This window comes from Poecile atricapillus, chromosome W (genome assembly GCF_030490865.1).
Source record: "Poecile atricapillus isolate bPoeAtr1 chromosome W, bPoeAtr1.hap1, whole genome shotgun sequence".
NCBI lineage: Eukaryota > Metazoa > Chordata > Aves > Passeriformes > Paridae > Poecile > Poecile atricapillus.
The window spans coordinates 47,164,224-47,179,277 of NC_081288.1; the positions used below are offsets into that span (position 1 = coordinate 47,164,224).

At 36.8% G+C, this 15,054-nt stretch overlaps 1 protein-coding gene across 3 annotated transcripts in view; it reads right to left on the reverse strand.

The window, feature by feature from the left end:
- The window catches only part of LOC131591816 (transmembrane protein 117-like), a 178,653-nt gene that overhangs the window by 53,329 nt on the left and 110,270 nt on the right, over positions 1-15,054 (reverse strand). The window lies entirely within an intron of this gene.

Sequence of the window (15,054 nt, forward strand, 5' to 3'; positions counted from 1 at the left end):
AGGCTGAAAACAGCAGAGAAAGCTGAAAATAGCACATGTCCTTTCATACATTCTGCGAAGAGCAAAAATTACCAGGAAATAGAGCCACTAACTTTTTAAGGTGTGCTGGCATTCACAGTGATATAAAAAAAACAGTCTCTAACTGCAGGACAAGCAGTTTCATGAAGGATAAAAGCAGTGATATGAAGATATGGAATACAGGGCATGTCATGAAATACTCTAATAACACCAACAGATTCAGACTAAGAAGTTTTGTTAAATATTCAAACACTGCCTGAATTAAATCTGAAGACTATTTTCCATACTGTGAATTATGTTGAATTCATTAATGAATAAAAACTGTTAACCTCAATACTAACCCTGCACTTTTCTACTGTAGGGTCTACTCCTTGTTCCTGAGACAGTGATTAAAAATAGCAACTGTCACCATATCTGTCAGTCAGTGTATACACAGATGATGCAGGAGGCAGTGTGCAGAAGTGTTTTTGAATCATCAAGCAGCAGTACACAGAAAGGCTGAGAATAAATTAAACCAAAAAATAAGCCTCAGGCTGATGTGTTTGAACTTCACTGCAAACATTCTTCATACATATTTAATTGCTCCATTGAGACTGTGACTGTTCTGGAGATGTTCCAGGCATTATTTCCATTCCATTAGTATACTTGCAGTATGTGTACTCCTTAACCCAAAATGATTGATTCTATAAATGTCTTCCCACTTACTGACCTGAGCACTAATTGAGGTTGTGTATAGATTAAAAGAAAGTGTATGATTTTTGAAACCAGCCAACATATATTGTAGTCACTGAAAGATCTTGTGGCACAAGAAGAAACTGGTACTCATAACTGAAGACATCAGAATCAGGTTTCACAGAAATGTTTCAGGTAGGAAGAGCTGGAAATCATACAACAGGTCGACAAACTTGCTAAACACTTTAAATGGAAGCTTAATTCTAAGTGCCACCTTTCTGAGACATAAAACAATCATCCTGTGAAATACAATAATCACGTACAAGATACTTTTGTCTGTGCTTGCACCTCGTAAATTAATTTGCTTTGTGAGAAAGTATAAATTTTTTACTTTGCAAAAAAATAAAACTTTAGTTGCTCAGATAATTTCATCAGTTCAGATGCACACAAGAGGAAAAGTTGAAAGTTTTAAAGCATCTTAATTAAAACTAAGATAATGTTGTACACTGCAAATTATTCTACTATGAACCAAAACTTTTCCTGTTCAGATTATAAAAGGTTAGTATAATTACAGTCTATCAGCTAAAATTTAAAGTAAGCCACCCTGAGGAAACAATCCTTAAGATCTCCACAAGCACTGCCCTGATTCTAGATTAACCTTGAGATGCTGGAGCAAGCATGTTCAAAGAGGGGAAAAAAAACCTCCAGAAGGGTCTGGAGCACAACTCCATATCACAAAAGGAGGCTCAGGGGAGACCTTACTGCTCTCTACAACTGCCTGAAAAGAGGTTGTGGACAGGTAGGGTCAGTCTCTTGTAACCAGCAACAAGTGACAGAAGAGGAAACAACCTCAAGTTGTGCCAGGAGAGGTTTAGATTGGCTATTAGGATAAATTTCCTCACTGAAAAGGTTGTCAGGCATTGGAACCAGCTGCCCATGGAAGTGCTTGGAGGTATTTAAAAGACGTGTAGATGTGGCACTTAGGGACAAGGTTTAGTGGTGAACACTGTAGTGCTGAGTTAACGGTTGGACTTAAAGGTGCTTGCCAATCTAAGTGATTCTATGATCAACCTGAAAGCTACAGACAGTCTTAAATCCTTAGTATTTAAGACATTAAAATCAGCTGTACCACATTTTGAAAGAAAAAAAAAAAGCTTTATAATAGAGGTACACTATTGCAGCTTGGTCAAGCTTTTATCAGACATTGAAATAATAATTGAGTCACTAATATTCATATTATACTTTATTTATAATGTTTAAAAGCATGAGTATGTTAAACTTCATGTGACAGATTACTAAAGAGAAACTTCAACAAGAAATCTGGACCTGTCTTTGAGAGAAGTTTCATCCTGAGAACTAATGCATTAAAAATGACATTTCCAGTCCTGCCTTCCTCCAGACCCTCCAGATCAAATTTATTCAATTTAAAACCGATTGTTTCCCACTTAAATTCCAGCTCTCTCAACACAGTATATAATTTAAAAGTCAAATAAGATATTTCCAGCTTGTTTACTGTCATTGAAAACATGCATCACTCTATTTCCTTCCCAAGACCAATGCTTCCTGTGCTATGCCAATTGGCCTTAAATATTCAATAGATGAAGTCAGGTCAAAGCATGCAAATAACTGGAAGCTGAGCATGTGTTGAGGTCCATTTTTTTACTGGTACACCACTTCTGTAAGCAGAAAATGTATCTTTATAGATGAGGGATTTAGCACATTTCTGTGCCATGTTTCTTTTTAAAATTAGAATTCCAGACAGTAACCTCTCTCGGGCAGAGTTCTCTTCTCCTGGACTGGCACAATGGAGGTTCTATGTAAGAGCATTTATAATAACAGTTTGTTTTCAAACCATGGTCATGGGTGTTTGCTTATTTAAAAAATATTAATTTTATTAAATTATTTTTTATTAAATTAAATTATTTAATTAAAATTAATTTCTTAAAATTTATACATTTATTGTTTCAGTTCATAGTAGAGATCACAGAATCACAATGGTTTGGGTTGAAAGGGAATTTAAAGAACATTTTTCAACTCCCCTGCCAACACCTTTCACTACATCAGGTTGCTCAGAGCATTGTCCAATCTGGCCTTGAACACTTCCAGGGATGAGACATCCACAGGCTCTCTGGACAATCTGTTCCAGTGCCCCACCACTCTCACAGGAAAGATTTTCTTCCTTACATCTGGTCTAAACCCACCCTCTTTCTCTTTAAAGCCATTCCCCCTTATCCTATCATGGCATGTCTTTGTAAAAAGTCCCTCTCTATCTTTCTTGTCATTGCAAAGTCATCTTTAGTCATTGCAAAGGTGCTATAAGGTCCGCCTGGAACTCTCATCTTCAGGCTGAACAACTCCAGCTCTCTCAGCCTGCCTCCATAGAAGAGGTGCCCTGAATACAAATTCAAACCAACCCATATAAATGAAAAGTACCATGTATGAAAAAGGTGCTTGCACAGGAGCTAACAAAGGCACACAATCTCAAAGAGGTTTGCTCAGAACAGGGACAAATCAGTATCTGGTATTTTTAAAATAAGAAGTACTTTCCTTTTTTTTATTATTTTAAGCATAGTGTTGAATAAATTAAAACTGCAATAGCAAGTCAAAAAACTGAAATGAAAACCTCCTTCATTTTAATGTAATAATTTGATAGTTTCTTGGCCCTTGCCCTTTACCTTCTGAATTGTAAGACTGTCTTTAATAAATGAAGTAAAATTCAAATTTTTCTATAGCAGAACTAGCAGAATCTAGTAGGATGTGTAAAAAGAAATGGGGAAGCAGCAAACAAGGATACAACAGCAAAAAGCAGTAAACAAAGCTTTGGAAAAGATGAACCTTTCTCAGGGCTGAAAAAGGTTTTTTCCAGTTGTTTTCACTGGCTTTGCTTTACCCCTTGGCCATCACAGACAAGGGCTGATGCCCTTTCCACTGAAATCCAGAAAGATTTACTCTTTGTCTGCATGAGAGGCAGCACTGTGCTCACCAATGCACCAACACAATCAGTAATACAAAGCAAACAGCAGTAAACTGGAGTCAAGGTGGTTTTGACTGAAGGAGTAGATCAATCATTTCAATGCATAAAGAATCTGAAAAGATGGAAAATGTCAAGTACTGTATTAAAAGTATTGTTATTTACACAGTTTACTGAAGCTCCTTGATTAGTCAATATCACAAAATCATCGTGTTCATCGGGACAACTTCCTGCTAGACAAAGTATTTTCAAAATATTCATGGTCTGAAATTTAACTGACAGCTGGTTTTGTAAGGGTTTAACTGCTAACATGAGTTTTTTTTTTGTTAAAAGAAGAAAAGTCTAGCAAAGATGCTAAAGTATCAAAATACGCATTATGACACCAAGAGCCCTGTAGGGCACCTTTTGTTAACAATCTTTTGTTGTGATTTCCTTGAAAATTTAATCTACTCTGTTTTAGGCCTTGCTTTTTCCACAGTCACAATTGCAGTCAGACAACATGCAATTATCTGAAATAAAAATATAGCCACAATATTCTCATTATGGTAGCCAGCCTAAAAAAGATATGAAGCTGAATACCTTGATTAAGATAGCTGTCAGCAGATATATTTAATTTTACAGCCACACCAATTTTTTCAAAGTAGAAAAACAAGAAAAAAAAGAAAGCCTCCTTACATCTAAATTGAGGTTTTATACATGGACTAAATAAGCATACATACATTCATATTTGTAACTGTTTTAAGCACATCCTAAACAAATAGTTTTAATTAGGTTTTCTTTTTTATTGAGAGGGTTCATTCTGACAGTGGTCATGGAGTATAAGAATCTGAGTGGGGGCAGAATGGGATAGATGATGCTCTGGCAGCACTCAAATAATGACTTCTTGCTCCAAATTTAAGTCCAGCCTTCACAAAAGACAGAGTACTATAATTCTTAGGCCTAAAAAACTAAATTTGGATACACCAAGACATTTTTTTCTTTCTTTTAAAGCATCACAAATTAGAATGTACAACCACATTCTACTCATGTGCAGCACTTTGAATCTCAAGATGTAATTTCACTGGAACCATTATTTCACTGGAACTCTGTGGCTGTTAGCCTGTTTGCATCAGAAAACAGGTGGATATGGTGGAGAATTTCACTAATTGCATTTGAAAAATTGATGCCCAAGACACAGCAGAAGTCACATCATGAAGAACTATTAGGCAATCAAGAGGAATATAAGTTTTTTAATTAGACACTCAATGGATGACAAATGCCATATCCTTCTGAAAACTGCAGAAGATTAATAATCTCATCCAGAGTGTCCCCAGGGAGACTGATTCCAGTTCCCACTGTTAAAAATCCCATTAATGTTGGTGGAACAATTTCACAGTGTTAGTGCATCCAGTTACACATGAAATCCACAAGTCTTAAAAACATAGTTTCTAAGCTGACCTTCACTGGGCACAAATCAGTTTCAGAATTGCTTCTTCAGATGGATCTGAAAGCCAAACAACATTTAACAATGATCATGTGCAAATACTCAGTATTTACACAAAACACAGGAATAGTAATTTTTCCTCATTAAGGGAAGGTTGGTGCCTGACAGTTTTGGTGATCTTCTATGATGGTGTTACAGCATTGGCGAATAAGGAAAGAGCAACTGGCATCATCTACCTGGAACTGTGCAAAGCATTTAACATTGCACCACATGACAGCCTTCTTCCAAACTGGACAGATATGGATTTGATGGATGGACAAGTGGGTGGATAAGGATTTGGCTGGATGGCATTCAAAGAGTTGTGATCAGTCACTTGTGAAGGGTTATGTTCCCAGGGGTGGGTATTGGTGTCACATCATTGTGTCACCACATCTGTGTCGGTGACACGGACAGTGACATCGAGCGCACCTCAGCAAGGCTGCCAACACCAAACTGTGTGGTAGAATCAAAATGCTGGAGGGAAGGGATAATACCCAGAGGGACCTTCACAGGATTGAGGGGTGTGGGCCAATGCAAACCACCAGGCCAAATGCAAGGTCCTGCACCTGGGTCAGCATAATCCCAAGCACAAGTACAGCATGGGCAGAGAAGGACTGGATTAATTTCTTCCCTTGGCAGAGGAGCCCTGGGGAGAAAGATTTGCAGGTGTTGATGGACAAGAAGCTTAACGTGACCTGGCAATGGGCACCTGCAGCCCAGAAAGCCAAACTTGCCCTGAGCTTCATCAAAAGCAGCATGGGCAGCAGGATGAGGGAGGGGATTCTGCCTCTCTACTCCATTCTTGTTAAACCCCACTTCTAGTGCTGCGTCCAACTCTGGGACCCCCAAAAGAAGGACACGGACCTGTTGGGGGAAGTCCAAAGGAGGAACACAAAGGTGATCAGAGGGCTGGAGCACCACTTCTATGAAGACAGGCTGAGAGAGGTTGGGTTGCTCAAAACTGGGAAGAGAAGGTTCCAGGGAGACTTATTGCAGCCTTCCAGAACCTAAAGGGAGCTACAAGAGAGGAGAGAGGGACTTTGCACAAGGTATTTCACATGGAGTGATAGGAGAAGGAGGAATGGCTTTAAACTGAAAGAGGGTAAGTTTAGATTACATACAGGGAAGAAATTCCTTCCTGTAAGAGTGGTGAGGCACTGGAAGAGGTTGTCCAGAGCAGTTGTGGATGCACCAGCCCTGGAAGTGTTCAATACCAGTTTGAATGGAGAGAAACCTGCTGTAGTGAAAGGCATTAGCAGAGGGGTTGGAAAGAGATGACCTTTAAATTCCCTTCCAACCCTTGCCATTCTATGATTCTACGAGGAAGATGAGTCAGAAATTAAACTAAGTACATCAGCAAATTCTAAGGTAAAAATTTAAACATGCCATTAAGGAGAAATACAATTTTTAAAAAATACTCCAGCATTCCAGGAAGGCAAATAATTTCATAACTCTAATCATCACATTTATTTTAGAAAACTATTGATTTTTGGAATCCAGCCATGACAAAGTCTATGAACTCTGGCTGTGAGCATGAGCAGCTGAAGCACTTTCTGATCTCCACTGAACTCTGTGGGCTTTCAGAGTTCTCATCTTGCACAAAACCACTGTCTGACACTGCAACTTCTCTATGCACCAAATCTTTGGTGTGATGGATTCTTTACAGCTTTCCCTGTAAACTCAAAAATGAGTTTGAACCGAACATGTTTTAGGCTAAGCTTTTGCCAGGCCTCTGCACACCGAAGCAAGGATGCAAGACTGAATTTCTACATTGATAATCTGAAATGTTTCCTTCTTTTGTTAGAATAATAGTCCATAATGTGTATGCTGATGTAATTGCAATTCTTAGAACTTCTATCTTGGGGTGGCTATCTCAATTATCTGACTATATATTTTAATTTTCATATGTTTATTTCTCTTTTAACACTTTTTTTCTGCCTTATAAGATCACATAATGTGTATTAACATGACAGCTGCACTCATCCTGATTTTGGAGTGGACCTAGAATGTGGCCTAGGCTAGCTGTAATGCTAAAGATAGAAATTTCTAATAACAAACAAAGGAAGAAAGGTAAAACACTCAAGCAGAGAGAGGACAATGATATAACAACAACAACATCACTGATTCTGCTCTTCTGGAAAATCTTCCAGCATCTGAGTGGAAGAAGAGGTGTCTTCTGCTCAGCAGGAATTCTGCAGAAAGTGGAGAAAAGGTCCTAAAAAAGGACTTGCTCCAGCTGTGGTTGAACCAAGAACTGCAACTGCCTGTTCAGAGGAAAGAATGTTTTGGAATTTCCCAAGAAAATTTTTTATCTAAGAATTAGAGCTTTTCAGGTTTTGGCATAGAATGTGATTTTGTGAAAGTATTGTCATTTGGCAGTACTGTTATTACTGAAACATTGGAGACATTGCACCTTAAGAAGTTTTATTAAAGATATACATTGGATGAAATATTTTTAGTAATTGTTCATGATATACCTCTTTCTCAGTAATAGAGATGGAATAAAATGTACTTTTAGAAAGAGGTGAACGTGGAATGCCATATCCATCCAATTACAAAGGCTATACTTAGGAATCTAGCAATTATGTAGGAATAAAAACAGGCTTTCTTTCTAACAGGCTATCAACTACTAAATTGCAAGTGTCTACCCAATATAACTCAAAAAGCTTAAACAGGCTGAGGAACTGAAAAAAACATGGTATAAAATATACACATACTACAGTAGTTCAGAGAATTTAAATCCAAATTAAAGGTGAAATTTATGTCTATGGGCCCAGTCCAAAATCCCATTGTAGCTAATGGATAATGTTTTTCTCTCTTCAGTATAATTATCTTTCAGCCAGATTGGTCTGTGAATATTTTTTAAAACCCCAGGACATGAAATGTTTCCACACTAGAACTTACCAGGGGAATGGTGTAATGCAGGGGTGTTAGGAGATCCCTTCCTCCCCTCTGTTGCCCCGTCAAGTGTATGATTGTGTGAGCGGATGTAGATGAGCAAATATGTTCTAGTTCATGTGAGAGGAAAGCTGCCACACTAGCTCTCCTGCTCTGCTAACCCTTCTCTTATTCATGCAAATACAAATAAGAAGCAACATATATTTTTGTTTGATTTGTAGGAATCTCCATCAGAAAAAAATAGGATAAGACCACTTTATGTAACTTGAATGAGACAAATAAAGAACTTAATCTTCAAGCTAAAGTGATCTCACAATTTTAGTTCGTTGCTTTGGTTTTAAAGATTTTTTTTTTCTGAATGTCAAAGCTCAGCCTCCCTAAACTTAATTATATCTCCTTCAATGCTTTGCCCTGTGAAGAAAAGTGAAATCTAGAGTGATTTGTCTCACTGTTCTTCCTATCACGACTAGGATATGGGAAAATGCATGACACAGCCTTTCCAAATAGAGACTGGCACAGGCAAGCTACAGATTTCCTCCTTGATAGTTGAGACAGATGGGAGCCTTCCACCTGCATGGCCTCCCATATGCAAACCTTCTCTCTGCTCATATATAAATAATGTCATGCAAAGCATCCACCCCTCATGCAGTGAGTGCATTAGTAATCCATGCAGAGCCCACTCCATGTGGCCACATGGGAGGCCTGTGGAGTGACTGCAGTCCCTAAGATGCTCCCAGAAAAGCCAGGGAAAGGTTGAGGCAGACCAGAATGTTAGATCAGCAAATGCAGTGTTGGGAGCCACCCTCCCCACAGGTGACCTAGGGCTCCAGAGCATCCTTACCCTTTCCCTCTTGCTTCTGCAAACACTGCAGGATTTTGGGCAATTGCTGTGCTGGAGGAAGGCAAGAAGGGAAGAAGGGAAGAAGGGAAGAAGGGAAGAAGGGAAGAAGGGAAGAAGGGAAGAAGGGAAGAAGGGAAGAAGGGAAGGAGAAGGGCAGACATGTTCTGCTAGGGGCTGAGTAACACTTCCAGCTGAAGGCTGGGGAGAGCAGATTGGTGGGAGAACGCTGAGTTGCTGATACTACTGCAATAGTTCTCATGCACTAAGGAGTGGGGGCATCTGAGAACAAGGTCAAAAAATGTATCTGACTCATGTGGTTGCCAAGGTTCAGCCATTCTGGTGAGTTTTGACCACCTTTGCTTTTCCACAGTAGAAATGTAAAAGCACTTTGTTATCCAAGTGGAACAGTTTTTCTCAGGACATGAACCAGAGAATTTATACAGGACCAAACACAGATTAGAAGAAAAACTTTCCTGCAAATATTTTTGATACAGTATTCTTTTATCTACTGGATGCTGTCAAATATTCAAAATAATAAATAATGAAAACTAAAAATAGACAGAAACCTTAAACAACTCATTTAAATGAAAGAAAGTTCAGCACTCTGTATTATGATGAATTATTTTCAACATTTTCATGTTAACAAATTGTCATTTCACAGCACAGCTTACCAATAATACCCAGAAATTAAATAAATGCTCTCAAAAATATTTTAGCAATTTCTTGAAAAATTATAATCATACACCTTGATGGCCAGACTAAATGTAACAATTACTATTCATGGATAGTTTTTATCCTGACAGAATATATTTAACAATGCCAGACCAGATTAGTAGTCAGATCACTCAATATAAATCGTCTGTGGAGGACCTTAGTGAATATTTTGTATTGAGACAAAATGGAAATCAGAAAAAACTTATGTATTGTCTTGCTTATGCAAACTGATATTATCGACTGAGGTTATAGTATAAGATTTACTGAGAGCAATAATGCTAGAAAATCTTTGTATGTTATTTTATACTATTTATGCTATTTACCAGGAAATCTGCCTTACGTTTCAGATGATGCCAGGTTTCTGTTCAGTAAGAAGTACCTTATCCCAAGATAAATTACTTAAATATGAACAAATTAATAGATAAACTTAAAAACCTCCAAACCAGGGAGTGAAAACTACATGTGTATCTAAATGCACATATATTACAGTTACAATTCATGCAGTTTTATTTGTGGGAATGTATCCCAAAAACTTTTACTCAAACTTAATGAGAAGGTTTGTTTTGTTTGAGTTAGTGCACAGCTTAAATTGATGAAGCTACAATGTGTAGTTATTTTTTCTCAATGTAGCCTATTGTGAGAAGAATGAATGTTTTTAGAAACCATCATTTGAACATGTGAAAAGAACATAATTTTCCAGTATAAACTTATCACCTTGATTGTGAAAACATAGAATATGGAAATATAATTTATCAAACCAAACAGTCAAATAGGTGCATAATAGAAAATCTCTTATAGAAACTGCTTTTATTTTTTTGTAGGAGATGTGGCTATCTATCTCACAAGGAAGTTTTCTCTGCTTCCAGGGTACAAAATATCATCCAGTTAAGAATACTAACTTAAGATATGTTTGACACAATCCAGTATAAAGATATGTACATAAATTAGAACTCTGTAGCAATTCTGCACAATGATTTTGAATAAAAGCTTCTAAACCTATATTACTAGATTTTAAATTTAAATAGGTCCTAAATTGAAATACTGTGATTCTTAACACACATTTCTGAGCATGTGCAGTTATATTTTTTATTAAAGAGAACTAGTGGGAGCTTATGGAAATACATACTAATAGAAGAATATTTAGTTTGTGAAGTCAAACAGCAAACATAGAGAATCAAAAATTTACAATTATCCGTATTTCATTATTTATTTTCCATGTTGGTATCTGTTTTGCATTATCCAGTGTCAAAGTACAATTGTCTTTATTGCACCAATAAAGACTGTGCACACATACAATGAATGTCTAGCCAGGGACACCACAGAAATGGATTCCAGCCTGGAACTTGCATATTCAAAGGTTCAGCTTGTATGTATTGTTCTGTCACCGTCTGCAATCAAGATTCAGCTGCACAATCCACTGTTATCTCTACAATCCCCCATTTTGATCATCCACCTTTGAATATCAATTTTCTGTTACCTGGTTACACAGACCTCAGCAGCTCTTTTCCTCTATTCCTGTAAACTGGTTTCCTTTTGACTGTGCTCTGTTTTTTCCCTAAGGCTAAAAGCTCACATTCTTATGCATTGCTCATTACAAACCATCCATACTCTGTTAGGAAAATTGTGAAGACAATTAATATTGGAACAATTTTCCAAAGGAGAGAATTCAGGTCTTGCCTCTACTGAGCAAACTGTGCACACAGCCCAGAGATGTCCTTATGATTTTATTCCAACTACTATGCTCAGCTGCCCACAGGATATGGCAGGTCAGTGCAGAAGATGCTGTAAGGAGGAGACAGTGATATCAGGCACAAAGTAGGCAGAGGTAATGCCAGGCCTCGGTGGCAGAGAGCTGTGCTTTGGCATGGGTGATGACTACAGAGCCGCACTGGGGCACTGGTGTGTGCTGCCTCTAACAACATCACCTGTCTGCACTGCTGGGGAGAGCTCGCTCCTCTGCACATGTGTAGGGGACACCTTTAGTGTTGGTTGGATTTATTAAATGTTTGCAGGGAAATAAAAAAAAAATAAATTGCAAAACAATAAGTGTTCTCAAATTCTACTTCTGCCCCTGCTTCATCTAATATCCAACATCAAAATTACTACGGTTCTATATTGTCGTGTTTATTTATCTTACCACTAGCTACAACTGTTGACTTGTCATCAGTCTTGTCCAAGATCTTTATCTGACTTTATTCAACAAATTCCTTTTCTTTTTGCTGCTTTTAAATGCCAGTGCTCTCGTGTCATATATAATTGGTCTCTCCTAAATCAGCTAAGCTATCAACATATATAAAAAAAAAAATCAGCCTGTTTCAAGCCATGCTCGTAATTTTGCAGTACTGATGGTGATGACAGAGCACTGGACACAGTGGTCTGCAGAGCGACTCATCCAACTGCAGGTGGTGCAAATATTTAACTCCTTGTGTGTATCTCTCTTTTGTGACCCACAAACTTGTCTGCAACATCTTAGCAATTCCATCAGGGCTCAAGATGCTTCATTTCTCCCTAGAAGTCCTCTTGACAGTACACTTTCTTAAACCCGCGAGAAAGTGTGTTTGCATTTGCATCGTGTCACTTAGCAATATAACAGTGTTACACAAAGCTGCCTCAGAATGCTGGAATTAGCCATGAACAGAGCTGAAAATTACCAAAATGGAGACCTTTCTAAGGAAAGAAAGACAACCTCTGACTTAAAAAGAAGTTGAAGGCATTTCAAATACTCCTTAGTGATGGACTACACAAAGGCAAATAGCAACTGATCATTCTTTAGTTAGATGTGCTGTTTGTGGAAGAATTATGTTGTGAGGAAATTCAGAAGTCAGCCAGAATCCTCAGGAGTAACCAACAAGCAGCTGCTGACAATGTTTCCAGAGAATGCTTTAAAACAGGAGATTGAAAAAATAAGTCAAAACCTTTGTGAATTAGTTGCATTGGAGAGCTGAAAACATTTCCAAATAAGAAATAAAGCAGCCACATAATTAACTATCATAAAGTTAAAATAAGTGGATGGTGCCTTTACCACCTTTGAAATCCATCCATCTTTGGTACATTTACAGAAGTTTTTAATTTTGCAAAGTAAACCTGAAAATAAAAAAGACATTAGCAGAAAAACAAGTCTAGTTTGTATCTAAGGTTTTCATTTCATCTACCACTTTAGCCTGTGTATCACATATCTATACTAAGAATAATTAAAATACAGTGCACAGTATTGCATTAGCTCTATTAAACAGGTGTGCAAGTAGAAAATGTCCTGAATAGATGGATTTTGACCTACCAGTATCTGTGTAGGACACACTGTTGAGGATGTTTCATTTAGGACATTTCAGAAATGAGGCAATATGCATCACATTGCTTGAGCAACAATAAAGTAAATAAAAATACCCCACATTACCATGCATAACGTTATCACTCCTTTATTTTTCCTACTTAGTGGAGAAAAAAAATCTACTTTTACTGATGTCAAATTTGCACTATGTAAGTTATGTCTACAGAATACTGACTGTCATGCAGGGCTGTTTTATTTCACTGCTTAAAGCTAAAAATAAAAGCATTTATGTCACCCTTTAGGTTTTGAGCATACCCTTTAGTATGAGACTCCTGCATGAAAATCCATTTTTTTACTTACTTCTACATTGAACTTTTAGTAGGATTTGTCAGTGTGAGTTTTATTTTAAATAAAATATTGATTTTTAACATTTCAGAGTGGAAGAAAATTTCTTGCATTATTTTTTTTATTTGTCTCCCCATCTGGCATGCAAATTTTAAAATTATCATGTCACCTTGCTTTCACATTTTTCCAGTCTTTTCGTGTAATTAAGTTTTTTCTTAAATTTTAACTAATATCCTTTTCAGTCTTTTAGACAAAGCTACCCTTCAGAGAAGGGTAAAAAAAACCAATGATGTTCTACACTGATCTTTTTGCTGAGATGACATTATAATCATTGGTAGCCCACTTGGCACCTGTCTGTGAATGTTTTTATACATGTGCTTTATGTTTTTGCCCATCCCTGCACGCTGAGACAGAATCTTCCTCTGCATATCCTGCAATGATGATAAGGAGCTTCTTGAAACCCCCCACCCCCATCCATAACTCAAGTATTCAGTCACATTATTTTTTTTACCTGTTTTTCTAAGATCCCTCTCTCATGCATTTTTCAAATTATTAACTTAATCTTTAAATTCTGTCACGTCACTAACATTTATGATGTATATAAGTAATGAATTCTACTTCAAACATTAAATAACATAACTCCTCAGCCTTATCAATGTAGAAAAAAATATTATTTTATTCATACCTTTCACTCAGCACATTGCTGAGACAATTTCTAAATGTTAGCACACTTAGTCTTACTAGTTTTCTTAATTGCACTCAGTGAAGAACTCTCTCAGAACCCTTGGGAAAATCCAAATAAATTAGATCAAGCATTTCTCTCTCATCCATTACTTTGATGGAATGTGCAAAGAATTCTAGCAGATCAGAAAAGGTTTTCCTTCAGCAAAGATTGCCCGACTTCCTTTAGCAGAAATCCATCTAGATATTTGTTCATATTTCCATTACTGATATATAATGATATATAATGTATTATTATATAATATATTCTATCAATTTAGCTAAACCTAAACTCAGACTTACTGGCCAGTAGGATAATACTAGTTTGCTGGGAAAAAAAGGCAGAAAAGCAAAACAATATCCAAATTTTAATATTCAATTTTTCAATAGGCAATTAAGTGCTAATAAACTTGCATCAGCTCAACCCCTTTAGTTCCTTATAAGGTTTATAAGGTCCTTATAAGGTTTTTATTCCTTATAAGGTTGGTGTGTAGCCAATCAGCCATCTGATTCTGCTTTCTTTTCAAATTTCTCTTATTATTTCCTTTATTGCCTCAGCTTAATAAAATAGCCATTTTTGCTCTTTTAAAGTGCAAGATACTTTATTTCCTGTAGGAGACTGCATACAAATAAATCTTTCAATTTCTCTGTAAGAGTTCTCTTGAAATCTGTTCTTTTAAAAACAGCAGGTCTGATGACATTTTCATTAGTTTTTTTGGTTCTGATAGAATTGAAAAATCTTTGCTATTTCTTAAATCTTGAGCCATAAGGTCTTCAGACTGCTTCATAGAATATATATATTCTCCATCTTCCATTTTTCCTGTCATAATTTGTTTTCCATTTCAATAGTTACATTTGCCTGGAATTTATCTTGAAGAGGCTACATTGGAGGTGAAACAAACTCTTAACCATCACAACTTTTTGCATTGATTTTTAATATTTTTCTCAACCATCTGAGACTGATGTGACATTTTAAATCCTATTCATGTGGCAATTCAAAGAACTACGATTAATTTTATGGCCACAAAAGAAAATTCAAATATCTACCTTATTACAAGGAATTACAGTGGGACACCCAAATATTATCACATACAGAAAAAATTTTGCAACTCAATTATAAAGTGTCAAAATAAAATAAAAGAAAC